Here is a 26,710-nt window from a genome sequence, read left to right on the forward strand (position 1 = left end):
CACCGAGAAGTTCATTCATGCCTGAAGCTTCAACGTCTTCATATGTAAACTATGGTTAACAATTCCCTTAGCATTATTTTGTATATAATATAAACTCTATCCCTGTTAACCATCATTATTGTCATTGACACTTGCTGCCTGGGGATATGGAATTTACCTGGTTATTTCTTCAGGGAGGGGTAAGAAGTACCCTGAAAAGATAAGGAGATGGGATATTAGAGGGGAAGAAGGTTGAATGGAGGATCCAGGATGGGAAACAAAAGAGATCGGGGTTGGGAAGAAACTCACTCTGAAAGCTTTAGATGCCTCCTCATGGGGTTATCACCTCACCCAGGAAAGTGAGACATGAACTCTTAGCCATAATGAGATGTAAACAAATGGAGCATCTAGTTTGCAGACATGTGGATGAACTATAGATAGAGCCTGTCATACCGAATTAAGTAAGTTAGAAAGACAAATGTGGAATATTAACACATATTTGTGGAATCTAAAAAAAACGGCATAGTGATTTTATTTGCAAGGTAGAAGTAGAGACACAGACTTAGAGAACAAACACGTGGATACCAAGGAGGAAGAGGCAGTAGGATGAGTTAGGAGATTGGGATTGACATATATACATTATTGGTACTACATATAAAATAGATAACTAATGAGAACTTTCTGTATTGCACAGGGAACGCTACTCAATGCTCAACGGTGACCTAAATGGGAAGGACATGGAGAAAAAGCGGGGATATATGTATGTTGTTGTTGTTATTGTTGTTCAGTCGCTCAGTCATGTCCGACTCTTTGCGACCCTATGGACTGCAGCATGCCAGGCTTTCCTGTCTTTCACCATCTCCTGGAGCGTGCTCAAACCCATTCCCATTGAATCAGTGATGCCATCCAACCATCTCATCCTCTGTTGCCTTCTTCTCCTTCTGCCTTCAATCTTCCCCAGCACTAGGGTCTTTTCTAATGAGTCAGCTCTTTGCATCACGTGGCCAAAGTACTGGTGTTTCACCTTCAGCATCAGTCCCTCCAAAGAATACTCGGGGTTGATTTCCTTTAGGATTGACTGATTTAATCTCTTTGCAGTCCAAGGGACTCTCAAGAGTATTCTCCAGCACCACAGTTCAAAAGCATCAATTGTTTGGTGCTCAACCTTCTTTATGGTCCAACTTTCATATCCTTACATGACTACTGGAAAAACTATAGATTTGACTATACTGACCTCTGTCAGCAAAGTGATGTCTCTGTTTTTTAATACTCATGTCTAGGTTTGTCATAGTTTTTCTTCCAAGTAGCAAGCATCTTCTAATTTCATGGCTACAGTCACCATCTGCAGTGCTTTTGGAGCCCCCCCAAAATAAAATCTCTCACTGTTTTTATTGTTTCCCCATCTATTTGCCATGAAGTGATGGGACCAGATGCCATGATCTTAGTTTTCTGAATGTTGAGTTTTAAGCCAGCTTTTTCACTCTCCCCTTTCACTTCATCCAGAGGCTCTTTATTTCTTCTTCACTTTCTGCCATAAGGGTGGTGTCGTCTGCGTATCTGAGGTTATTGATATTTCTCATGGCAATCTTGATTCCATCTTGTACTTCATCCAGCTTGGCATTTTGCATGATGTACTCTGCATATAAGTTAAATAAGCGGGTGACAGTGCACAGCCTTGACGGACTCCTTTCCCGATTTGGAACCAGTCTGTTGTTCCATGTCCGGTTTCTAACTGTTGCTTCTTGACCTGCATACAGGTTTCTCAGGAGGTAGGTAAAGTGGTCTGGTATTCTCATCTCTTGAAGAATTTTCCAGTTTGCTGTGATCCACACAGTCAAAGATTTAGCATAGTCAATGAAGCAGATGTTTTTCTGGAATTCCTTTCTTTTTCTATGATCCAATAGATGTTGGCAATTTGGCCTCTGGTTCTTCTGCTTTTCTAAATCCAACTTGAACATCTGGGAGTTCTCAGTTCAAGTACTGTTGAAGCCTAGTTTAGAGAATTTTGAGCATTACTTTGCTAGCATGTGAAATGAGTGCAATTGTGTGGTGGTTTGAACGTTCTTTGGCATTGCCCTTCTTTGGGACTGGAATGAAAACTGATCTTTTCCAGTCCTGTGGCCACTGGTGACTTTTCCAAATTTGCTGATGGATTGAGTGCAGCACTTTAACACCATTATCTTTTAGGACTGTATATGTATAGCTGTATAGATATATGTATATGTATATCTGATTCATTTTGCTGTATAGCAAGAACTAACACAGCACTGTGGCTTCCCTGGTGGTTTGGCAGTAAAGAATTTGCCTGTGATACAGAAGATGCAGGAGCTGTGGGTTCGATTCCTGAGTCGGGAAGATCTCTTGGAGGAGGGCATGGCAACCTACTCCAATATTCTTGCCTGGAAAATTCCATGGACAGAGGAGCCTGGCAAGCTACAGGCCATGAGGTTGCAAAGAGTTGAACATCACTGAAGTGACTGAGCATGCACAACACAGCATTGTAAAGCAATTATTCTCCAATTTAAAAAATTGAAAAAATAACATATATATGTGCATAACTGAATCACTTTACTGTACAGCAGAAATTATCACAACATTGCAACTCAACTAAACTTCAATAAAATAAATTTTTATTTAAAAAATAAAAGAACTGGCATCTTGACAAGGGCTACAACATTTGATCCTCCCACCCCCACCCCTACCTTCTGTATTCAATGCAGCTTTGGAATAAATATAAGTGATCTGGTGGGAGAGACCTGCTCCACAAGTCTTCAGGCGCCACAGAGGTATCAGAGAAGTCAGAGGCAGCCAAGTGTAAGACACCTGGGGGCTGTGGTGAGTTTGTGTTTCACCTAAAAGTTTTTAGACTCAAATTAAAAAAAAAAAATTGCCCTCTGTACCAAAAGGTTCTGTGTGTTTTTTGTTTTGTTTGCAAGCTTTGCCTTAATTCTTCAATGAGTCGGTGCCAAGGTGGCTTCAGCCAAAGGCACTTGGGACAGTGTCCATGAGCAGGAGGGCTGTCTTTCCTCTGTCTCATTACTCCTGTGTCACACAGAGACCTCATCAGGGCCTTCTGGGGTCCAGAAGAATCATCCTGCAGACAGTGAATGCCTTCTGGACAAAGAAAAAAGTCTACCCCATGGGTTACATAATAATGCACTTTTTACTGGGACATATACAGTTAGTGTTGTCTCGGATCTACAGAAACAATAATAAAACACAATGAAATAAATAGTCAGCAAAAACAAAACATTTATGAAAGATGTTAAAAGGTGGCGTGTTGCCCTGATTTGGAGTCCAGGATTCTAAAATAACCAAATCCTGCAAGCCGCACATTTCTTATTTGAACTGCAAGTTCAAGTCAGTCCTACACTTCAAGTAGGCACTTGAGACACCTTAGTGAACCAAACAAACCTGTTAATCCTAAAGGAAATCAACCCTGAACATTCATTGGAAGGACTAATGCTGAAGTTGAAGCTCCAATACTTTGAGCTACTTAGCAATCGAGCAACAACAACGCAGAGATGTAGTGTCAAAGAAATCTATGTATAGAGGAAAGTATTGCTATGTTAAAATCTCCACTGTCCACTTACTTGCATGTGTAGTCACTGTCCACATGTTTCCATTAGACTTTATTACCAATTTTTTGAAAGCAGAAATTCAGGTCTTAATCTCCCTCTCCTCAGATTTCCAGTTTCCCAGGTATGGAACTTCCCTGATGGCTCAGACAGTAGAGAATCTGCCTGCAATGCAGGAGACCCAGGGTCAATCCCTGGGTTGGGAAGATCCCCTGGAGAAGGAAATGGAAAAACCCACTCCAGTATTCTTGCATGGAGAATCCCATGGACAGGGGAGCCTGGCGGGCCACAGTGCATGGGGTCACAAAGAGTGGGACACGACTGAGGGACTAACACTTTCACTTTGGCTTCCCTCATAAGTGATAAGAAAAACCCCTTTTGATAATACCCTTCCGTTTCTCTAGTCCAATACCAGGAATGTCTCAGAATTCTGAGATTTTATTAAAAACTTTCCTTTGTCAGTTGCACAATTCCCAGTCCTGGCACATGTATCTCAAAGACTGCTTACCTGGCATTTTTATCTACAACTCACCTGCAACACTGCATGTATTGTTGGCTGTGGTTGCAGTTATACATCATGGCTGGAAGGAAACGTACTATAAATTAGTCTCTTCCTATGGCTTAGCAAATCTGTTTACTTATTAGCATGCCTTTATACACAGTTCATACTAAACCCATATATACCAGATGGAAGGAAACAGTAAACACTAGCTGCTATTTTATATGACAAAATTCAGCTTAATTTAAGATTATGTGTGAAGTGAAGTGGGAAATAGATGGGGAAACAGTGGAAACAGTGTCAGACTTTATTTTTTGGGGCTCCAAAATCACTGCTGATGGTGATTGCAGCCATGAAATTAAAAGACACTTACTTCTTGGAAGTAAGGTTATGACCAACCTAGATAGCATATTTAAAAGCAGAGATATTACTTTGCCAACAAAGGTCTGTCTAGTCAAGGCTACGGTTTTTCCAGTGGTCATGTGTGGATGTGAGAGTTGGACGGTGAAGAAAGCTGAGCGTCACAGAATTGATGCTTTTGAATTGTGGTGTTGGAGAAGACTCTTGAGAGTCCCTTGGACTGCAAGGAGATCCAACCAGTCCATCCTAAAGGAGATCAGTCCTGGGTGTTCATTGGAAGGACTGATATTGAAGCTGAAACTCCAATACTTTGGCCACCTCATGTGAAGAGTTGACTCATTGGAAAAGACCTTAATGCTGGGAAGGATTGGGGGCAGGAGGAGAAGGGGATGACAAGAGGATGAGATGGTTGGATGGCATCACTGACTCGATGGACCTGGGTTTGGGTAGACTCCAGGAGTTGGTGATGGACAGGGAGGCCTGGCGTGCTGCGATTCATGGGGTCGCAAAGAGTCGGACACGACTGAGCAACTGAACTGAACTGAACTGAACTGAAGTGAGAGTCACTCAGTCGTGTCCAACTCTTTGCAACCCCATGGACTATTCCAGGCAAGCACACCAGACTGGGTAGCCTTTCCCTTCTCCAGGGGATCTTCCCAACCCAGGGATCAAACCCAGGTCTCCCGCATTGCAGGAAGATTCTTAACCAGCTGAGCCACAAAGGAAGCCCAAGAATACTGGAGTGGGTAGCCTATCCCTTCTCAAGTGGATCTTCCTGACCCAGGAATAGACCTGGAGTCTCCTGCATTGCAGGCCAATTCTTTACCAACTGACCTATGAGGGAGGCCCAAGATTATGTATTACCAAATAAGAAAAAAAATAAGAAAAATAGGTAGATTTCTCAGTAATGTCTCTATTAATAGTAAAAAGGAATAGAAAGTGTATCTAAACCATTTTAGCCCTGCTATATACTACTCTTTATCGAGTAAAATTTCTTTTTTTTAATAAAAGTTAATTTATTTCTTATCATGTTAGTGAATCATTGTTTATGGCCAGGTAATTATTACTTTTTAAAATTTTTATTGGAGCATAGTTGATTTACAATGTTGTGTTAGTTATTCAGGTGTTATTCAGGTGTATAGTAAAGTGATTCAGTTTACATACCATTATGTCCATTCTTTTCTTTTTTAGGTTCTTTTCTCATATAGACCACTGCAAAGTACTGAATCGGAGAAGGCAATGGCACCCCACTCCAGTACTCTTGCCTGGAAAATCCCATGGATGGAGGAGCCTGGTAGGCTGCAGTGCATGGGGTCACGAAGAGTCGGACACCACTGAGTGACTTCACTTTCACTTTTCACTTTCATGCATTGGAGAAGGAAATGGCAACCCACTCCAGTATTCTTGCCTGGAGAATCCCAGGGACGGGGGAGCCTGGTGGGCTGCCGTCTATGGAGTCGCACAGAGTTGGACACGACTGAAGTGATTTGGCAGCAGCGGCAGCGGCAAAGTACTGAGTAGAGTTCCCTGTGCTATAAAGTAGGTCCTTATTAGTTTTCTATTTTATTTATTGATGTTTAGTTGCTAAGTCGTGTCGGATTCCTTTGGGACCCTATGATCTGTGGCCTACCAGGCCCCTCTGTCCATGGGATTTCCCAGGAATTCTGGAGTGGATTGCCATTCCCTTCTTCAGCGGATCTTCCCCACCGAGGGATCGAACTCGAGTCTCTCGCATTGCAGGTGGATGCTTTACCATCATACCAGTAGGGAAGCCCATTTTATACACAGTAGTGTGTATATATCCCAACCTCCCAGTTTAACCCATGTTGGATCGATTTCTTACGTCCTGTTCGTTCGGTTCTTTTACTGAGATTTGGTCTTGCTCCTTCAGTAGGGACACGATCTGTCATCTCATTTTTCGCAGTTGTCTGTATTTATATCTATGCGTTAGGTAATATGGGTGCATTTCCCTATCCTGGAGAATTGGCCTTATGTAGGAGTCAGCCTATGTACCGGCCCAGCAGCACACTCTCTTCTGGTCGCTTGAGGTATATGCTCTAGAGTGCCCCTAGTGCAGGCTGGACGCACTCTTCTGTTGCGGTGGGGCTGACTACTGTGGGCGTGTCAGTAGGTGGGGCTGAACGCTGGGCCCGGTTGGCTGTGAGGTCCTGCGTCTTGAGGTGGCTACGGGCCTGCTGCAAGGTGGATAGGCATCTTTAGCAATTGGCTGTGAGGCCGTGGGGACGCTGAGCTTCTTTTATCCACTGGTGAGTGGCGCCAGTTCTCTGGGGGGTCCGTCCGTGTGACCTAGGGACCTGGAGGCTGATGCCAGCCGGCTAGAAGCTGAGGCTGGGTCTCCTGTCCTAATGGGTTACAGGGAGTGTTCCAAAATGGTGTTTGCTGGTACTGCTGTGGCTGTGCTAGAACAAGCTCCCAAGATGGCTGCCTCCAGGGTCTCCGTCCCCAGGGGAGTCCCAGGTGCCTTCTGTCTTTCCAGGAGGCTCTCCAGGTGGTTCTGACTCAGGCTCTTTTCAGATTACCATCTCTGCTTGGACTCGGAGCACGTGAGGTTTTGTGTGCCCCTTTAAGAGAGAAGTTCTGTTTCCTGTAGCCTTCCAACTCTCCCAAACACAAGCCCTTACAGTCTTCAAAGCCAGACTTCTCGGGGATCACCTTCCCAGTAGAGATCCCCCAGGCTGGGGAGCCTGATGAGGTGCTTGGGCCCCTAGCTCCTGGGGGAGGACTCCTACCACTGTGATCCCCTTCTGTTTGTGAGTCATTGGCCCAGGGCTGTGGGTCCTGACTATATCATGTCTGACCTGCCTACCCGTCATGTTGTGATTCCTTCTTTATGTCTTTAGTTCTGAAAATTCTTTTCTACTACTCTTAAGGTTTTTCTCAAAGATAAGTGCTCCGTAAATAGTTGTAATTTTGGTGTGTCGGTGGGAGGAGTTGAGTTCAGAGTCTTACTACTCTGCCATTTTGGCCACATCCTCTTTTATGACGTCGTTATTACAGAAAAGTCACATGTGCAGTAAAAGGTTAAGACCACTCACCATTCACCTACTCAGAGACAGCCACTGTTAGAGTACTTCACTTCCTCTTCTTTTCATGTTCATGCACCGAAGACAATGAAAACGAGAGCATTTTATGTAAGTCGCTGTTTAACTTGTTTTTACTTTTGTATCCCTATTTATATTCTCAAAGAAGCTATTTTTAAAGATTCCTTTTGCTTTCGTTGCTCCATCCTAGCCCTTTGGGTGGTAAAAAGTAATTAGTATAACAACAATTAATTCTGTATGAAATTCATGTTGTGATTTTACTGAATACATTTTTTTGGGTGTGATACAGATTCCCTAGTTGTTCATAAGAAAAATGACCAAATTAAATACAATTACATTCCCTTTGGTTTGAAAATAGTTTAGTATGGGTAGAAAATAAATATTACGCCACATTTGGATAATGATATTATGTGATTTAATATTATATTTTTGATCATATGTCTTTTACTGACAGATTTTAAAAAAATGGTTATTCAAAATTTCTGGAAACAGAGAAAAAGTTCTTCAAAAATATGGTAAATTGTAAGAACTTGGTGAACTTTAGTGGCAGGAAGAGAAGAGTCCTGGTCAGATTGTGTTGTATCCTCATATTTTTTCTTTACACACACAGATATACACATTTTTACCCAGGTGAAATTACTGGCTCAAAATAAGCACTAAGTACAACTTTGAGTGAAAAGTCATGTTACACTATATCTAGCCCCTGAAAGCGCTTCTTGTATATGGTCATGCTTGTGAACTCCAATCCCTTTTGCCAACTCCTGCTTTCTTTGAAATACCAGTTACTTTCTCTGTTATTGTCCAGGAGCTGGGAAGACAGCTCCAAGTACCTTAGAGTGAGATTTTGAGGGAGGACAAAAGGAGCCATAGCACATTCTCAGAGAAGGGACCTCTAATGGAAATAGACTCCTAATTGATGAAAGTAATAATTAAATATTTATATTTATATATTATATGAGTATTGTATCATTTTTAAAATTGATATATAATTCAGGTACCAAAAACTTACCCTTTTGAAGTGTACAGTTCAGTGGTTCTACTGTATTCATAGAGTTGGGCAGGCATCACCATGACCTAATGTCAAAATATTTTCTCTTTCCCTTCCTCCTCCACCCCCATTCACAGTGAGTCCCTAGTCCTCTTTTTCTCCAGCTCTGCAACCACTAATCTGCATTCTGTCTTTGTGGATTTGCCTACTTTGGAAATGTCATATAAATGTGTCTTTTTATATAAATCATATAAATATATCTGGCTTCTGTCACTTAGTATAATGTTTCCAAGGTTCATGCAAGTTGTAACATATGTCCTTACAGGTGGTCCCTGACTTATGGTGGTTCCACTGATGATTTCAACTTTATGGTAGTGCAAAAGCAGTATATTTTCAGTGGAAACCATATTTCGAATTTTAGTCTTGGGTTAGTGATACATGGTATGATACACTCTCATCGTGCTGAGTTGTGACAATGACCCCAGCTTCCAGTTAGCCATGCAGTCGTGAGGGTAAATAGCTGATATACTTACAATCGTTCTGTTTTTCACTTTCAATATAGTATTCAATACATTACATGAGATATTCAAAATTTTATTTATAAAATAGGCTTTGTGTTAAGTGATTTTGCCCAGGTATAGGCTAATGTAAGTGTTCTGAGCATGTTTAAAGTGGGTTAGGCTAAGCTATAATGTTTGGTAGGTTGCTGCTGCTGCTGCTAAGTCGCTTCAGTCGTGTTCGACTCTGTGCGACCCCATAGACAGCAGCCCACCAGGCTCAGCCGTCCCTGGGATTCTCTAGGCAAGAACACTGGAGTGGGTTGCCATTTCCTTCTCCAATGCGTGAAAGTGAAAAGTGAAAGTGAAGTCGCTTAGGTGTATTAAATAACATTTTACGATACGGCTTTATTGGTATGTAACCCTGTTACAAGTCAAGGAAGATCTGTACTTCATTCCCTTTATAGCTGAATAATATTCCATGGTGTGGCTGTGCCACATTTTGTTTATCCATTCATAAGTGTTGGCCATTTGACTTAGTTATTTCCACTTTTTGGATATTACAGATAATGCTGCTATTACCATTCATATATGTTTTTGTTTGTATATGATATTTTAGTGTTTATGATACAATTTCAGATTTGATTTGGGCCTCACAAATAGTATGTGAGATAGGGTAAGTTTTGCTCTTTCCACTTTTCAGTTAGGAAAACAGAGGCTCTCAGATAGAACTGGCTAGTATGTGCTAATGTCAGCATTACAATTCAGTTATACTTTTAAGAGTAGATTGCTGCTGCTGCTGCTAAGGTGCTCCATTCGTGCCTGACTCTTTGCAGCCCCATGGACTGTAGCTCGCCAGGCTCCTCTGTCCACTGGATTCTCCAGCCAAGAGTACTGGAGTGGGTTGCCATTTCCTCCTCCAGGGGATCTTCCCGACTGAGGGATCAAACCAGCATTTCTCTCTTTTTTAAAGTTATTTATTTTTAATTGAAGGATAATTGCTTTACAGTATTGTGTTGGTTTCTACCAAACATCAACATGAATCAGCCATAGGTTTACCCATGTCCCCTCCCATTTGAATATCCCTCCCACGTCCCTCCCGATCCCACCCCTCTAGGTTGTTACTGAGCCCCAGTTTGAGTTCCCTGAGTCATACAGCAAATTCTCATTGGCTGTCTATTTATATATGGTAATATATGTTTCCATATTACTCTCGCCATACATCTTGCCCTCTCTTCCCTGCACCGCCCCCCCACCCCCAGCCATGTCCATAAGTCTGTTCTCAATGTCTGTGTCTCCATTGCTGCTCTGCAAATGGGTTCATCAGTACTATCTTTCTAGATTCCATATATATGCATTAGTACACGATAATTGTTTTTCCTCTTTCTGGATTACTTCACTTTGTATAACAGGCTCTAGTTTAATCTACCTCGTTAGGACTGACTCAGATGCCTCGAACCCACATCTCTTAAGTCTCCTGCATTGACAGGCAGGTTCTTTAACACTAGTGCCACCTGGGAAGCCCAAGAATAACTTAAGGAATGTTAAAAGAAGCACACTGTTTTCAAAGAAAGATGAAATTTGTTGTTTATTTTTAGTTTTGTGAAGATGTGAATGTATTTACCCATGCCTATTGGAAAAGCAATGGCTTAATTTACAGATTCCAGAAGAAAATATTTCCATAGCAAGTGGTCAAATTTCTCAAAACAGAATTAAAACAGAATTATTCTCAGACTGTGGTATAGGTACTGGCAGTTTTATTCTTTGTTGTTTCTCAATTTTACTTTCAAGGAAAATGCAAAGACAGATTGTAGCTGTTTGCAGTTCTGATGGTTCACAGAAAGAAACAGCCCCAGATTATTTTTTTTTTCTACTAATTATCATGCATCTTATCTTGGAGACATGTTTATGACTACATTTAAATCTTAACACAGTCTATTAATACTTCAGTTCTGGCCTCAGCCACATAAAATAGCATTATTCGTGCAAACCTTGCCAAAAACATTCTGAGTCAAAACTTGAATAAATTAATAGAGTCCTTTTTTGATCAGTTGAGTCATTATGTATAACAGTTTTGCAGGGGACTTTGGAAACAGTTTAATTCAAACTTCCTGCCTAATGTGTGTGTTCTGGTCCATGAATCGAATCCCCTTTCCCATCTGGACTCCCATGCCCAAAAGCAGCATCCCTAATAATAAAAGAACAGAACTTAACAACAAACAAAAAAGTTCTGTTCAGTTTTTCCATGCTTGGAATGTTTTTCCCCCCACACTGTATTCCTGATAAATTCTGACATGCCCTTGCCTTTCCCTGGGTTTCTGGGGTTAACTCCTCTCACCTTGTATCCATGTTCATATTTTGTTTATCACATTGTATTGAAATTATTTGTTTAAATGACTGTGTTCTTTATCAGACAGTGTGCATCTTGAGAGTTATGTATTTTGATCTTTTCAGCATCCAGTAAAATTTCTAGTAGAGTCATGCAGTAAAAATTCATTGGATTAGATGGACTTTCAAATAGGATCTCGAGAACTCCATGGTTTGAAGATTGTGAACTTACTATTTGTCTTACCATCAACTAATACTTACTGAGCTTTAATAGCTAGAAGGACTAAACTGGACCTACAAGATTTAGAAAGTCTCTTGCACATGGTTCCTACACTTAGGGAGTTAATGCAGTCTATGCATTGTAGACGGACTTTTGTTGGCAAAGTAATGTCTCTGCTTTTAAATATGCTGTCTAGGTTGGCCATAACCTTCCTGCCAAGGAGTAAGCATCTTTTAATTTCATGGCTGCAATCACCATCTGCAGTGATTTTGGAGCCCCAAAAAATAAAGTCTGACACTGTTTCCACTGTTTCCCAATCTATTTCCCATGAAGTGATGGGACCAGATGCCATGATCTTAGTTTTCTGAACGTTGAGCTTTAAGCCAACTTTTTCACTCTCCTCTTTCACTTTCATCAAGAGGCTCTTTAGTTCTTCTTCACTTTCTGCCATAAGGGTGGTGTTATCTGCATATCTGAGGTTACTGGGGGCAATCCTGAGGTTATTGATATTGATATTGATATTGATATTGATTGTTATTGATATTTCTCCCAGCAATCTTGATTCCAGCTTGTGTTTCTTCCAGCCCAGCGTTTCTCATGATGTACTCTGCATATAAGTTAAATAAGCAGGGTGACAATATACAGCCTTGAAGTACTCCTTTTCCTATTTGGAACCAGTCTGTTGTTCCATGTCCAGTTCTAACTGTTGCTTCCTGACCTGCATACAGGTTTCTCAAGAGACCGGTCAGATGGTCTGGTGTTCCCATCTCTTTCAGAATTTTCCACAGTTTATTGTGATCCACACAGTCAAAGGCTTTGGCATAGTCAATAAAGCAGAAATAGATGTTTTTCTGGAACTCTCTTGCTTTTTCGATGATCCAGCGGATATTGGCAATTTGATCTCTGGTTCCTCTGCCTTTTCTAAAACCAGCTTGAACATCTGGAAGTTCACGGTTCATGTATTGCTGAAGCCTGGCTTGGAGAATTTTGAGCATTACTTTACTAGCATGTGAGATGAGTGCAATTGTGCGGTAGTTTGAGCATTCTTTGGCATTGCCTTTCTTTGGAATGAAAACTGACCTTTTCCAGTCCTGTGGCCACTGCTGAGTTTTCCAAATTTGCTGGCATATCGAGTGCAGCACTTTCACAGCATCGCCTTTGAGGATTTGAAATAGCTCAACTGGAATTCCATCACCTCCACTAGCTTTGTTCGTAGTGATGCTTTCTAAGGCCCACTTGACTTCACATTCCAGGATGTCTGGCTCTAGGTGAGTGATCACACCATCGTGATTATCTGGGTCGTGAAGATCTTTTTTGTACAGTTCTTCTGTGTATTCTTGCCACCTCTTCTTAATATCTTCTGCTTCTGTTAGGTCCATACCATTTCTGTCCTTTATTGAGCCTATCTTTGCATGAAATGTTCCTTTGGTATCTCTAATTTTCTTGAAGAGATGTCTAGTCTTTCCCAATCTGTTGTTTTCCTCTATTTCTTTGCATTGATCGCTGAGGAAGGCTTTCTTATCTCTCCTTGCGATTCTTATCTCTCCTTGCTATTCTTTGCCAACAAAAGTCCGTCTAGTCAAGGCTATGGTTTTTCTAGTGGTCATGTATGGATGTGAGAGTTGGACGGTGAAGAAAGCTGAGCGCCGCAGAATTGATGCTCGTGAACTATGGTGTTGGAGAAGACTCTTGAGAGTCCTTTGGACAGCAAGAAGATCCAACCAGTCCATCCTAAAGGAGATCAGTCCTGAGTGTTCATTGGAAGGACTGATGTTGAAGCTGAAACTCCAATTCTTTGGCCACCTCATGCGAAGAGTTGACTCATTGGAAAAGACGATAATAATAATATAATAATAATAATCTGAGGATTGGGGGCAGGAGGAGAAGGGGACAACAGAGGATGAGATGGTTGGATGGCATCACTGACTCGATGGACATGGGTTTGGGTAGACTCCGGGAGTTGGTGATGGACAGAGAGGCCTGGCGTGCTGCAATTCATGAGGTCGCAAAGAGTCGGACACGACCTAGCAACTGAACTGAACTGAAGTGAACTGATGCATTGTAGATGTCAAGCCAGACAAAATTAGATTCAAAAGTGATGTTTAGAAGGACTACCCATACCTATGTATGTAATTGGTAGGGTATCAGTGTGTGAGATATGTAAAAAGAATAGATCTACTGAGATTCCGTCATGGTTTTCTATTATTGGGACATATTATTAGCCAGTTGCACAAGGCTCGATCAGTCCTTCTTGCAACATGAAATTAACAAGCAATTATACTAAAGGTGGAGCACAAAAGACTTCCTGTCTGATCAGATGTGGGTGTTAAGAGATAAAAGATTTAAGGATGCCCTCAATATTTTTGACTTGGGCCACTGGAACGATGATGTTGCCTATAACTGAGATGGGGGTAGAGGTGTTCATTGTGAAGCAGTTTGTGGGAGATGATCAGGAGTCAGTCCTACACTCTAAGTAGGCACTTGAGACACCTCAGTGAACCAAACAAGCAAAGATTCCAGCTCCCGCCATTACATTCTCAGGGGTACAGAAATGTGATACATAAGAAAATTATATAGATGATAGAAGGGATGAGAGTTAGGAGAAAGCACAGAGCAGGGTATGGGGATCAGGAATGCTGGGGTAGTGTTGGGGCATATCAGGAAAAAGAGTGTTTCAAGCAGAAGAAACAGTTCAAAGTCCTAAGAGAGACAGTACTTGTCAGTTCCTCCTGGGAGCATTGGAGAGTGAAGAATGTGTGTGTGTGGGTGTGTGTGTGTGTTAGTTGCTCAGTCATGTTGATCTTTGCAACTCCATGAACTGTATCCCACCAGGCTCCTCTGTCCATGGAGTTCTCCAGGCAAGAATACTGGAGTGGGTTGTCATTCCCTTCTCCAGGGGATCTTCCTGACCCAGGAGTCAAACTCAGGTGTCCTGCATTGCAGGCAGATTCTTTTCCATCTGAGCCACCAGCGAAGCCCAAAGAATGTGTAGAACAGAGTAATTCTGGGAGAGCAGAAGAGACCTGATGGGCCAAGGGACCAGGTCCTATAGGGCCTGGTAGGCCACCATGAGGACATTGGTTTGTACCACTCCATTCTAAACAGGGTGTCTTTGCTAGGTTTCCTGCCCAGAGGTGGTGGCATCCTCTGACTTACATATTTAAGGGATTTCTCTGGCTGTTGCCTTGAGAATGGACTCCAGCAAGGTGGGGTAGACTCAGACAGAATCAGTGACACTTTCAAAGATGCTGAAATCTTAGTAATCTAGGTAAGGGATGGTGTGGACCACCAGGGGTAGAGAGAAGAGTTTGCATTCTGGATGTAGTATTTTCAGAGTAGAGCCAACGAATCTCCCTACAGATTGAATGTGAGGTGTGACAAAACCGGGAATCAAGGATGTCTCCAAGGTTTTGGACCAGAACAACTGGAAGGGTGGAGATGCCATCAATCAGTCCAATGGGGAAGTCTGTAGTGGAGTTCTGTGGAGGAAGATCAGGAGCTGTTTTGTGTATGTAAGCTTTGAGATACTTATTCCATAACTGGGTAATACAAGGGCCTTGGGAGAAAAGAGGTCCATTGGCCAAGAGGCCGCAGGGGAAACAGCATCCTGAGGGGAGAGCCAGGTTATAGTTGAAGCAAGAAAAAGGAGGGACCATTCAGAGACAGCTTGTGGATATAGATGTTACAAAGGATGGACTGGGATTTGCTGAGGGCAGTGTGGGAAAGAGTTTGGGAAAGTAGAAGCTGGGACTCAACAGGGGCTGTGCAGAGCTCTCTGGGGGTTAGAGTGAGGAAGATTCCAGATGACCTGAGAATCTGGGCCTCGTTAGTGTGATTGACATGTATATATTGGGGCATAATGGAATTCATCCTAAGGGATTCAAGGCGGAGGTGGTTAGGCTTTGAATGTTAGGGGCTGGGCAAAGTGGAAGAGCTGGGGCTCCCTTCTGACCCTGTTGGAGGTGAGGAAGTCAGAGCAGGATGCTTCTCTTTGACCCCTGTTGATGTTGAGGAGCCTCCAGGGATGATGGAATTTGCTCCAAGCTACTGCCCTCTATTGACTCCTGTTTCTGTAGATGGTAAGGCCTGGGATACTTCAGACCTTATTACCCTGGACTGAGCCATGTAGGGCAGGGAGAAGTCATGTGGGTGTTGCCCTTAAACTATTTGTGATTATTGCGCTAAAACTGAAATAATAATTTCTTTATAGTCTAAAATAATGATAACCTAAATTAATCAGTGATGGAGTCTGTGTCACTGTGGTATTTCTCAGAGGAACTCCTCATAGAAGGCCCTTTGTCAGTGATGTTTTTCAGGAAGGCCAGGGTTTTCATAAGAACATTATTTTTAAAGGCACTCAGAAAACTTGAGTTCAAGTTCCACTTTTTAAATGACTAATTGTGAATTTTCTAATTGTAAATATATAATTTTCTAACTGTAAATATATAGACATTGAAAATAAATTTTATAACTGAAAATAAACCTATTTAGTTTATTTTGAGAAAAAATAGTTTGAGAAACTTTCCTGTTGTGTTTCTCATGTTGTAGTTTAGGTTAAATTAACTGGGAATAAGTGAAGGGAGATTGTAAATAACAAGGGCAAAGAGAGAGGAGAAAGTGCCCAGTAACCTCAAGTATCTTTCCCGAGAAGTAGAAGCACAGTTAGAAGTACCTCCACGATAGTTCATGACATCACATGTCACTCTCATTATGGAGAAAAAGATGGTGTGAGCTTGGATCTTCTCATGGGAAGGGAACTTGGTAAAGGCATAACAAACCATTTCCTTTGCAGGTATGAGGAAACCCAACTCAAATTGGCTTCAGTGACAAAGAAACTCACTGGTTCCCATAAGGGGAAGCCCAGACATAGGACACATTTTTAATTGTCTTTATCTACTGGCTCCATTATCCCGACTGTCTCAGCTCTGCACCTCTCTGTGGATCAACTTCACCCTAATTCTTGTACTGAACTGGATGCAGCGGTTCCAGACACATGACCCATGAACAGTAACATCCGAGGAAGACAAAAGCTTCCAGAAGTTTCTTCTGAAGAGCATGGCGGGGGACCCCCAGCATACCTCTTGTCATAACTCATTGGCAAGAATTTTCACCTGCCTAATCACTGATGAGAGAAATTAATTTACCCTTCAGTTGGAGTTCTGTTTGGAAGGCCTAAGAAGGGAAAGTCTGCTAGATAGACAGTTGCCAATGTCCACCTACTCTATTTCTTTCTTCAGGATTTTGCTGAGGATAAGTACCATCTTTTACTCATTGTTTTATTTCTGGCATCTATCATGGTTGCTAGTACATAGTAACAGCTCAATAAACACTGCTGAATAGATAAACTGATAAACGAGTACCCAGGAAGGTGACAAATCTGATCTTTATTTGTCCTGTAGTTTAAAAAAAAGTCCAAATAATGCCTGGTTTTCCTGAATTTAGAAAGGGGGGCATTTACAAAAGCATCCTGTCCAAAGGAAGCAGCGGAAGATACAATCACATAATCAGGACCTCAAATTACATAGGATTTTGTAATAGACCAGATGTCAACCATTTGAATAACATTTAGCAGTAAACAGGCATCAGTGCCTCATTTTTTTTCTTATGTGAACCATTTGGATCCTGAATCAGATGAGCTTTTGAATTTCACACAATGGCAGTTTCCAGATTTCCAGCCTGCATTAAAAGATTTAGGATAACTTTGTTTGAAGACGAGGAGGATGGGCACGTGCAATCACAAAATCACAGATTTTGTGGTTATTGGGATTTGGAATTACAGGGCTCCGTAGCAACTTGACAGAAAGTAATGCACAACAGATTTTAGGGACTATCCATGCAAGTTTTCTTCTGCTCTCCTCACCATTTATCCAGAACAGCATAAATGTTACAAATGACTGGTTTTGGATTACTGTGAGTGGGAGGGAACAAAATACTCACCAATGCTTTGCAGCAACCTTTTGCACTCCTGTGTGCCCAATATACTACTGCTGGTTTTTAGAGCTTTAGCCGGATTCCTTTCATCAGTGGTATCTTGATGTTCCCTGCCACACTCTTTATGAAGTAAGCAGTTCAACAGGTGGGTGTCTCTGGGAGGCACCCTCACTATTTCGTGGCTAAAAAAATTCAGCACTTCCTCATTATGGCTGCCTCCTCATCCTGATTCAAAAGAAAACAAACAAGCCTCGGCCCCATCTCAGTCACTGTGCACCTGCAAGTTGTTTACTGAGGGGAGTGGTAACTGCTCAGAGGTTGCAGGTTTGTGGAGCTGGCACAATGTGTGTGGTTTTCCTCTCTTTTTATAATATTTGAATTTGAATGATTTGAGGTGAGGCATGCTCTCTGGTTCGCTCTAAGTCATGCTGTGTCCTATTTGACTCACACATTTACATTACCTGCCGGGGCTCTTGCCACGGCAGGCAAAACTACAGAAGGAAATAGACATTGAGGCTGAGCTTACTTCGTTTGAGGAGGGAAAACACATAGGAAAACACCATCCTAGAACAAATGTATTTTCAATCATCACTTCTAGAACTGCTGAAACCAGTATTGAAGGTGCTGGAAGAAATGGAGAGAATGTGACCACTGCTTGACTTGCAAGCTGAACCCGGGCAAGTAGAGGCTTGTACATAGGCTGGTACATTCCCCTGTCCTTGGAATGTACACTTTGACCACTGTTCCCAGAGCGGGGGGCGGGGGAGATTTTCAAGGTCATAACCTTGAGAGAATAGGTCTATTGGGACCATCTGTTCTGAATATGTGACTGAACCCAGGCAGTAAGATCTCTACATAAACTCAAGATTCTGGTGGGCGGGTGAAAAGAGCTACTCAACGGCAGTCACCCAAGACAAGCCTCTTATGTAAGTCCCTTGCTTATTTCAAAGCCACCTACCAGCCTGGAGAAGTTGACCCTTTTCTTCTCTCTCCTCACTTTCCCTTTCTGGGGTCCAGTTTCAGATTTCACCAGGGACTCCCTTGAGGTTTCAAACCATCAAACTTCTTTATGTCTACCTATGTATTATAGTGCTCTGATTTGGATTGACTTGGAATGCAAAAGAATTTCCAGCGACTATCCCAAGAACATTTATCAAATGTTACAATTTATACAAGCAGTTTATCTCTGTTGTTTCTATTAGACGGTCTGATTTTAGAGAGAAGTGTTTTCTGTATGTGCACAAAGCACTATGGCATCAAGGGAGAAACACTCGCTAGGACAGACATTGGTACCATGTGTGTGCATAGTTCTATGTGAATCTAAGACTTGTGTAGTGAATCCACCTGCCATGCAGGGGACCCTACTTTGATTCCTTGGTTGGGAAGATCCTATGGAGAAGGGATAGGCTACCCACTCCAGTATTCCTGGGCTTCCATGGTGGCTCAGATAGCAAAGAATCCACCTGCAGTGCAAGAGACCTGGGTTCAATCCCTGGGTTGAGAAGATCCCCTGGAGGAGGGCATGGCAACCCACTCTAGTATTCTTACCTGGAGAATCCCCATGAACAGAGGAGCTTGGGCTACAGTCCATGGGGTCGAAAAGAGTCAACACAACTGAGCAACTAAGCACAGCACAGCACAGATGTGTCTAACCACCACTACAATCCAAATAAGGAACTATTCCAACATCTCAGCGATTTTCCTCTTGCTACCTGACCCTCCCCCCACCACAACCAAACCTTTGCAACCACTAATCTGTTCCATTTCTGTAAGTTCGTCATTTTGAGGTGGTTATATAAGTGTAATTCTATAGTATGTGACCTTTAGAGGCTGGCTTTTTGCTGCTTAACATAATACCCTTGAGATTCACCTAAGTTGGGTGTATGAGCAGTTAGTTCATCCCTTTGTATTACTAGGCACAGTTCGCTGGCATGAAGGTACCACCGTCTGCTGGCTATTTCCATTACAGTTGCTGTGAACAATTGTGTAGTGGTTTGTGTGCACATATATTTTCACTTCTTTGGGATAAGTGCAATTGCTAAGTCATAGTACATATTTAGTTTTTAAAAGAAATTGCCCAACTGTTTTTCAGGGTGGTTATACCATTTTCTTTTTTATACACTTCATGGGGTTCTCATGGCAAATATACTGGAGTGGTTTGCCATTCCCTCCTCCAGTGACTCACGTTTTGTCAGAACTCTCCACTATGACCCATCCATCTTGGGTGGCCCTGCATGGCATGGTTTATAGCTTCATTGAATTATGCAAGCCGCTTTGCCACAACAAGGCAGTGATCCATGAAGGGGATCCACGAGAGTCCCTTGAACAGCAAGGAGATCAAAACAGTCAATCCTAAAGGAAATCTATCCTGAATATTCATTGGAAGGACTGATGCTGAAACTGAAGCTCCAATACTTTGGCCACCTGATGAGAAGAGCCGACTCACTGGAAAAGACCCTGATGCTGGGAAAGATGTTGGAATTATATGAGTCAAAGCTATTGAAGGCAGGAGGAGAAGGGGACAACAGAGGATGAGATGGTTGGATGGCATCACCAACTCAACGGACATGAGTTTGAGCAAACTCTGGGAGATAGTGAAGATCAGGGAAGTCTGGCATGCTGCAGTCCATGGGGTCATGAAAAATTGAACACATCTTGGTGACTGAATAACAACAACAACAACAAACACCGTTTTCCATTCTCAGCATGCTACTTTTATAAAAAAAAGTTGAGCATCAAATTCTTAGGAAACTGATTACTGAAAACGGTTCTTCAAAGGGGAAAAGTCAATTTATGAGTATGTCTGTGATCATTCTGTCTGACCACATTATGTTCTCTTTGCAAGGTAAGACATCATAATCAATGGGGAAAATGCTGATCCTAGTGTGTGGTTTACTAGGGACCACAGATACAGAGGCTAAGCTGGATGGACAGGAGCAGGAATGGACACATCAGGTTTTCAAATGTTGACCTCTCTTTATTAACAAGGACATAATTTGTTCTGACATGCTAGATAATCAAGACGCACTTAGCCATCAAAGGGAGCTCTACTTCCAAGAGGTTGAAACAATTTTTGAGTTTTATTTTCTTGCCTTGGCCACATTTAGGATTTAGGAGGCAAGTTCTTTTCAGCCCATTTTTTGGTTTTATTTCTATTTTAAACTTTTTATTTTTTATTGGGTTAACAATGTTGTGATAGTTTCAGGTGAACAACAAAGGGACTGAGTCATTCATAAACATATATCCATTCTCCTCTAAACTCCTCTCCCATCTAGGCTGCCACATAACACTGAGCAGAGTTCCATGTATTTTACAGTAGGACCATGTTGGTTATCCATTTTAAATATAGCAGTGTGTACAGGCAACCATAAGTTCATTCTCTTAAGTCTGTGAGTCTCTTTCTGTTTTGTAAGTAAGTTCATTCCCATCATTTCTTCTTAGATTCCACATATAAGGGGTATAAGGGGAGATGTCCTACGATATATCTCCTTCTCAGTCTGACTTACTTAACTTAGTAAGACAATTGCTAGGTCCATCCATGATGTTACAAATGGCATTATTTCATTCTTTTTAATTCAGCCCATTTTTTACTGGAGGAAGTGTAAGGATGAAAGGTTATGGGAGTAAACCTCAGAGACAGTGGTCAGAATCATAGCTTGGTGGGAGGGAAACCTTCTCTGGCATCAAGGTCAGTTCTGTCATCTCCCAGCTCTTTCAGTTCAGTTTGAAACAGTTTGACTGTTTGTGATCTCAGAGACTGCAGTACGTCAGGCTTCCCTGTCCATCACCAAAACCCGGAGTTGCTCAAACTCAAGTCCCTCGAGTCGGTGATGCCATCCAACCATCTCATTCTCTGTCGTCCCCTTCTCCTCCCACCTTCAATCTTTCCCATCAGGGTCTTTTCCAATGAGTCAGTTCTTCCCATCAGGTGGCCAAAGTATTGGAACTTCAGCTTCAGCATCAGTCCTTCCAATGAATATTCAGGACTGATTTCCTTTAGGAACGATTGGTTTGATCTCCTTGCAGTCCAAGGGACTCTCAAGAGTCTTCTCCAACACCACAGTTCAAAAGCATCAATTCTTCAGTGCTCAGCTTTCTTTATAGTCCAACTCTCACATTCATACATGACAACTGGAAAAACCATACCTTTGACTATACGGACTTTTGTTGGTAAATAATGTCTCTGCCTTTTAATATGCTGTCTAGATTGCTTTTCTTCCAAGGAGCAAGCGTCTTTTAATTTCATGGCTTCAGTAACCATCTGCAGTGATTTTGGAGCCCAAGAAAATAAAGTATGTCACTGTTTCCATTGTTTCCCCACCTCTTTGCCATGAAGTGATTCAGCTCTTTGGCCCACGTTATTGAACACCTCTCAGCCTCAGCTTCCTTTTCTGTATAATGGAGACACTAATGTCTACCTTAAATCCATGAAAGAATCCATGAGTGCATGAAGTTCAATCAAGTGTGTGAATCACTACAGGATCAACAAACACAGCGACAATTTATTAGAGACTTTAGTACATTTGAGGCACTGTGCTTGGCCCCTTGTAGGCATTTGAAAAACTCAACTATGTTCCCCTTCCTCTTCCTCATTATCTTCTTACTCTATTTCTCCAAAGCTAAAAAATGGTGATTTTTGTAATTTTGTTCTTTCATTAAACAAATATTTACAGAGCAACTCCTGTGTGCTAGGCATGGTTCTTTGTTCTGAAGATAAACTCCCAAACAAGACAGACTAGGTCTATGTGCTCAGAGATCATGTTCTAGTGAAGAGAGACTGAAAAGAAACAGGGAAGCGAATACATATATTAGATAATTTTGGACAGTGGCTAAGTACTAAAAAATAACAATAGCAGGAAAACAAAGTACCATGAGGAAATGGAAACAGCTGGCATTGGTGGCTAGACAATGAATGATGACTATTTTAGAAATGGTGGTGAAGGGGACTTCCCTGGTGGTCTGCACGCCCAATGCAGGGGACTGGATTCGATCCCTGGTTGAGGGATCCCACAGACAGCAAGTAAGAGTTGAAATGCCTCAACTAAAAAATCCTACATGCTACAACCAAGACTCAGTGCAGCCAAATAAATAAACAAAAAATATTAAAAAAAAAAAAAAAGAGAGAGGAATGGTCAAGAAAGCAATCTCTAAGGGCATGACATTAGAAAAGAAAGTTGAAGGAAGTGAGGCAATAGGAATGGGAAAATGTAGGAAAAGTGAGCTGGGGGCAGAGTATATGCAAGTGAAATGAATTTGATGTGTCTGAGGAGCAAAGGAGGTCAGAATTCCAAGTGGTGAGCAAATGAGAGAACATAGAGGGTGAAGATGGAGAGACTGAGTTTTCTAGGACGGCAGGAAATCTGACTTCAGGATGGAGGGTTTCGCACATTGGAATGATGTGATCTGATTTGTGTTTTGTAGGGATATTTATTCTGTCCCATGGAATAAAATACCCTTGGAAGATGGATCGGAGGGGTGAAAATGACAAGAAAAAGAGTGAGGAGGTGAAGACAATAATCTGGGTGAGTGGTGGTTGGGGTTTGGCCAAGGGTTTTAGCAGTTGAGATAGAGACAAGATGCATTTGGGATAAGTTTTGGAAAAGAGCTCCACTAGCATGAAGGCCTAGCACCGCTGCTTAAGGCTGACCATGGAAACTGGTGGAAAGAGTAAACTGGAGAAGCGCTTTTTCTCTGAAGCACTTTGACAACTATTTTTAGAAGACTTCCTTAATTTCTCTGAATGCCAACTCCCTCATTTTAAAGGTGGGATAGTAATACCCATTGCTTCTGAGTTATTGTGAAAACTGTCTATTTGAGAGGCAGTTAAAAGTCAAGGCACACTTGGCTTGGAGTCTAGAGTCAGACCACCCAAGTTCTTGGCCATACAGATCCTGACACTGGAACACATTTCTTAACCAATCCATGCCTCAGTTTCCTTATCTCCCCTAAGAGGACAATAATGGTACCTCCTTCAAATGGCTGCTGTGAGACTTAGATGAACTCTTGTAAAGTGCTTCACACTGTGACTGGCATTTGACTACAGCATCTAAAAATAGTGCTTGATAAGAGGCGCATGATGCTTGTCTGTTTGGAAAAAATGATGTCTAGGAAAAGGGTATGAATAGCATTTAAAAGTTATTGTTTTCAATTTTAGTACATCTTCCATTCGCCTTGCTGATCCTGTTTTCCAGAAATAATTACAGATTCGACATGTGAATCTCAGATTGAAATGAGAAGATGACATACTCAGACACCTTTGGGGGGTGAGGGCAGGTAACACCAAGAATTGAGGGGAGCAGGCTCAGGAATGGACCAGGAACACATGATCCGACCTGTCTAAACAGGTCGAATGGCTCAGCTGCAGCTGTTTCAATGCCAGTGGTATCACAGGCCAGTTCCTTAAGAGAAGCTGGAAATCTGGAATTTTGAGATAAAATTTCCAGGTTTATAAATGTTGGCAGTTAGACCAAAGAAACAAAACAGAACACCTTGCTGACTAAAGAGATACATGTTCCATGGGGGTGGACCTGGGTCAGAGCCATCAGTTTAGTACTTTGGATCTTGATAACTACAGGTCAGTTTGGGAGATCAGCTACAAGTGGGGTCCAGGAAAGTACATTTAAATGAGAGGATGTTTTAGTACAGGAAACTCAGGTAGGGGCTGCCCCAGAAGCTCCCCTGGGGTAGGAGACAGGTTGGACTTGTGATGACGGAGGGTGCTGAAAGATGAAGCATGTGACCTGAGTGACCTGGGCATACTTCAGAACCTGATGTAGGGCTGGCCCCAATGCCACAGATGTCTGTGCTTTGAATATACAGGTTGTTTTTACTTCCTTGGCAGTCAGGTGACAGAGGCAGTATTGTTCAATTCACTGCTTCCTGGGGCCCAGGTTGCATCTGACGTGCATAGCTATGGCATCATTCATAGTTAGGCAACTGCTTGCTTTTGTCTTGAGGCTCCTGTGGGTCCTACCTGATGCAAGCATTTGGGGGGAGCATACACAGGAGGAGGGCTTCCTGGGTGACACAGTGGTAAAGAATCCACCTGCAGGATTCGTGGGTTTGTTCCCTGGGTTGGGAAGATCCCCTGGAGAAGGGAATGACAACCCACTCCAGTATTCTTGCCTGGAAAATCCCATGGACAGAGGAGCCTGGTGGGCTATAGTCCATGGGGTCACAGAGTCAGACACGACTGAGGTGACTTAGCATGCATCCCTGAATTGCAGATGCATGTCATTATTTCCAAAGGCCAGGGTCACCCCTGGAGTTCAGATTGAGTTGTTGAGGACAGACGGCAATGTAAAGTGGCTGGCGGGGTTGGAATACTGAGATGAAATACTGAATTTTGTGAAACATCTGAGAGAAAGGAAGTGAGATTTGTGTAATCAATTTCTTACCTTTTATTTGCACAGATGCCATTGGTATCTCAAGCATTCTTAAAGAAATAAGGCATTTCAGTTTTGTTTCAAAGGGGCAGGGGTGGGGTTTGGCATTTGGAGTGAAATATGCACATAACCTGTTAAACTGGGTGGACTTTTTTCCTTACCCAGAAAAACCTCCTTGTGCACCTATGGAAGCCATACCACCAAACTGAGCAAGCAGAAACCAAAACCAAACTGGCATGTTTGCATGGGACTTTTAAAAATCTTATCTGTTCAACTTAAATGATGAACCTATCCTTCTGTTTATTTTTTTCAGGTTGGCGAGCCCCTCTCATAGTTACCATTATCAAACCTTTCTCTTCTTTGACCTAAAACAAAAATAATTAGAATTGGCATTGCCTGGGCCTTTGTTGGGCTTCTCAGCTGGCATTAGTGGTAAAGAACCTGCTTGCTAATCAAAGAGATTTGAGAGACGTGTGTTAGATCCCTGGGTTGGGAAGATCCCTGGAGGAGGGCATGGCAACCCACTCCAGTATGCTTTCCTGGAGAATCCCCAGGGGCAGAGAAGCCTGATGGGCTACGATCCATAGGGTCGCAAAGAGCCGGACACAACTAAAGTGACTTAGCACACACCACGGGCCTTGTTAAAAATGACTCAGCTGGTCAAGGAAAGAGTTGACACTTCAATCCAGGCTGTCTGGCTAGATTAAACATATACACTACCTTATATCTTATGAAATCAGGAAATAGAATTTTTCTAAGCTAAAAAATTAGTTTTTCTAAACTAAGTCAGTTTTTCCAGGGGGAATATTAAGGAAATTGATTCTGTATTTTTCCTGATATTTCTTTGAGTTTTCTTTACTGTCCTTGAAGGAAAGCTTCAGAGACAGTCTTCCTAGGTTGATAAGGCAGTAGGAGATGAGAAAATAAACCCTGTGGTAGACAGAAGTGGTTTGAATTCTAGTGAAACCTACTAACTGAGAGATTTGGACAAGTTACTTATTGTCTCTGAGCTATGTGTTTCTTATTTGTAAAAGGAGGGTAATAACGTATCTTTGGGTTCTAAGGATTACATGATAAAATTCAGGTAAAGTGCCTAATGCAGGGCTTGGCACATAGAAACTCAATAAAAACCTTAGTTCTTATTTTTGCAGAGAGCCTAGTGGTGGAATTACAGAATGCACGTGGATTAGCAAGCAAATCTCAGATAAACATTTTAAAACCAAGAAGAAATTCTGGCTCTGCCACTGAGAAATAAAATGACCCTTGGATGATTGTCTTTTTGGAAACTTTATAAAGGACAGGTATTAAGTATTGTGTGAATCCACAATCTAAGGCTACCTTTATCACTTACTATATGACTTGGTTCTGCTTCTAAAAACAGTACCATACAAAAGAAAAAAAGCCCAGAAAGGAAACAAGAGATAAGATACCTAATGTGTCAATGTTTTGACCTACAGAAAGTTTTTTTTTTTTACTATTTTAGTGCTAAGAAACAAAACCAAACAATGAAGATGGTAGGATTTATATAGCTAAAAGGGATTTTTAGGAGATTATGTAATTTCTTTCTTTACGTCAAGATAGTTAAAGTGGTTCAACATTTCATGGATGAGGGAATGAAAAAAGTAAGCAGCATCGTGTGAAAAACGGAGACTCAGCTGGTTGGTGAGTCACAGGGGATGTGAACACAGCTGAGTTTTTTCCCATCATAGTCTTTGCAAGAGATTACTTTCCAATTCTGCAGTTTGGTGAGCTCTCAGCTTTCTCTCATTGGAATCAGATCCTTTTAAAATTAGGAAGGATCGCCCTCTAGGGGAGATGGAGAGAGACTAACTGCAAAAATGGACTAGATTTCTGCAGATGAGATTCCCAATCACCAGGACTGG

General features: G+C 42.0%; 2 long non-coding RNA genes across 2 annotated transcripts; one reads left to right on the forward strand and one right to left on the reverse strand.

Annotated features, from left to right (window-relative positions):
* Positions 1–3,593: 3,593 nt before the first annotated feature.
* LOC145541911 (uncharacterized) lies at positions 3,594–7,194 on the reverse strand. The gene is made up of 3 exons (XR_014079406.1): positions 6,260–7,194; positions 4,090–4,138; positions 3,594–3,722 (listed from the first exon to the last, which is right to left on the reverse strand). It is a non-coding gene; the product is annotated as an uncharacterized LOC145541911 (long non-coding RNA).
* Positions 7,195–7,466: 272 nt separating this feature from the next.
* On the forward strand, positions 7,467–26,100 carry LOC145541910 (uncharacterized). The gene is made up of 3 exons (XR_014079405.1): positions 7,467–7,568; positions 22,864–22,964; positions 25,979–26,100. It is a non-coding gene; the product is annotated as an uncharacterized LOC145541910 (long non-coding RNA).
* Positions 26,101–26,710: the final 610 nt, after the last annotated feature.

This window comes from Giraffa tippelskirchi, chromosome 3, assembly GCF_054371585.1.
Source record: "Giraffa tippelskirchi isolate mGirTip1 chromosome 3, T2T-mGirTip1v1.2.pri, whole genome shotgun sequence".
Taxonomy (NCBI): domain Eukaryota; kingdom Metazoa; phylum Chordata; class Mammalia; order Artiodactyla; family Giraffidae; genus Giraffa; species Giraffa tippelskirchi.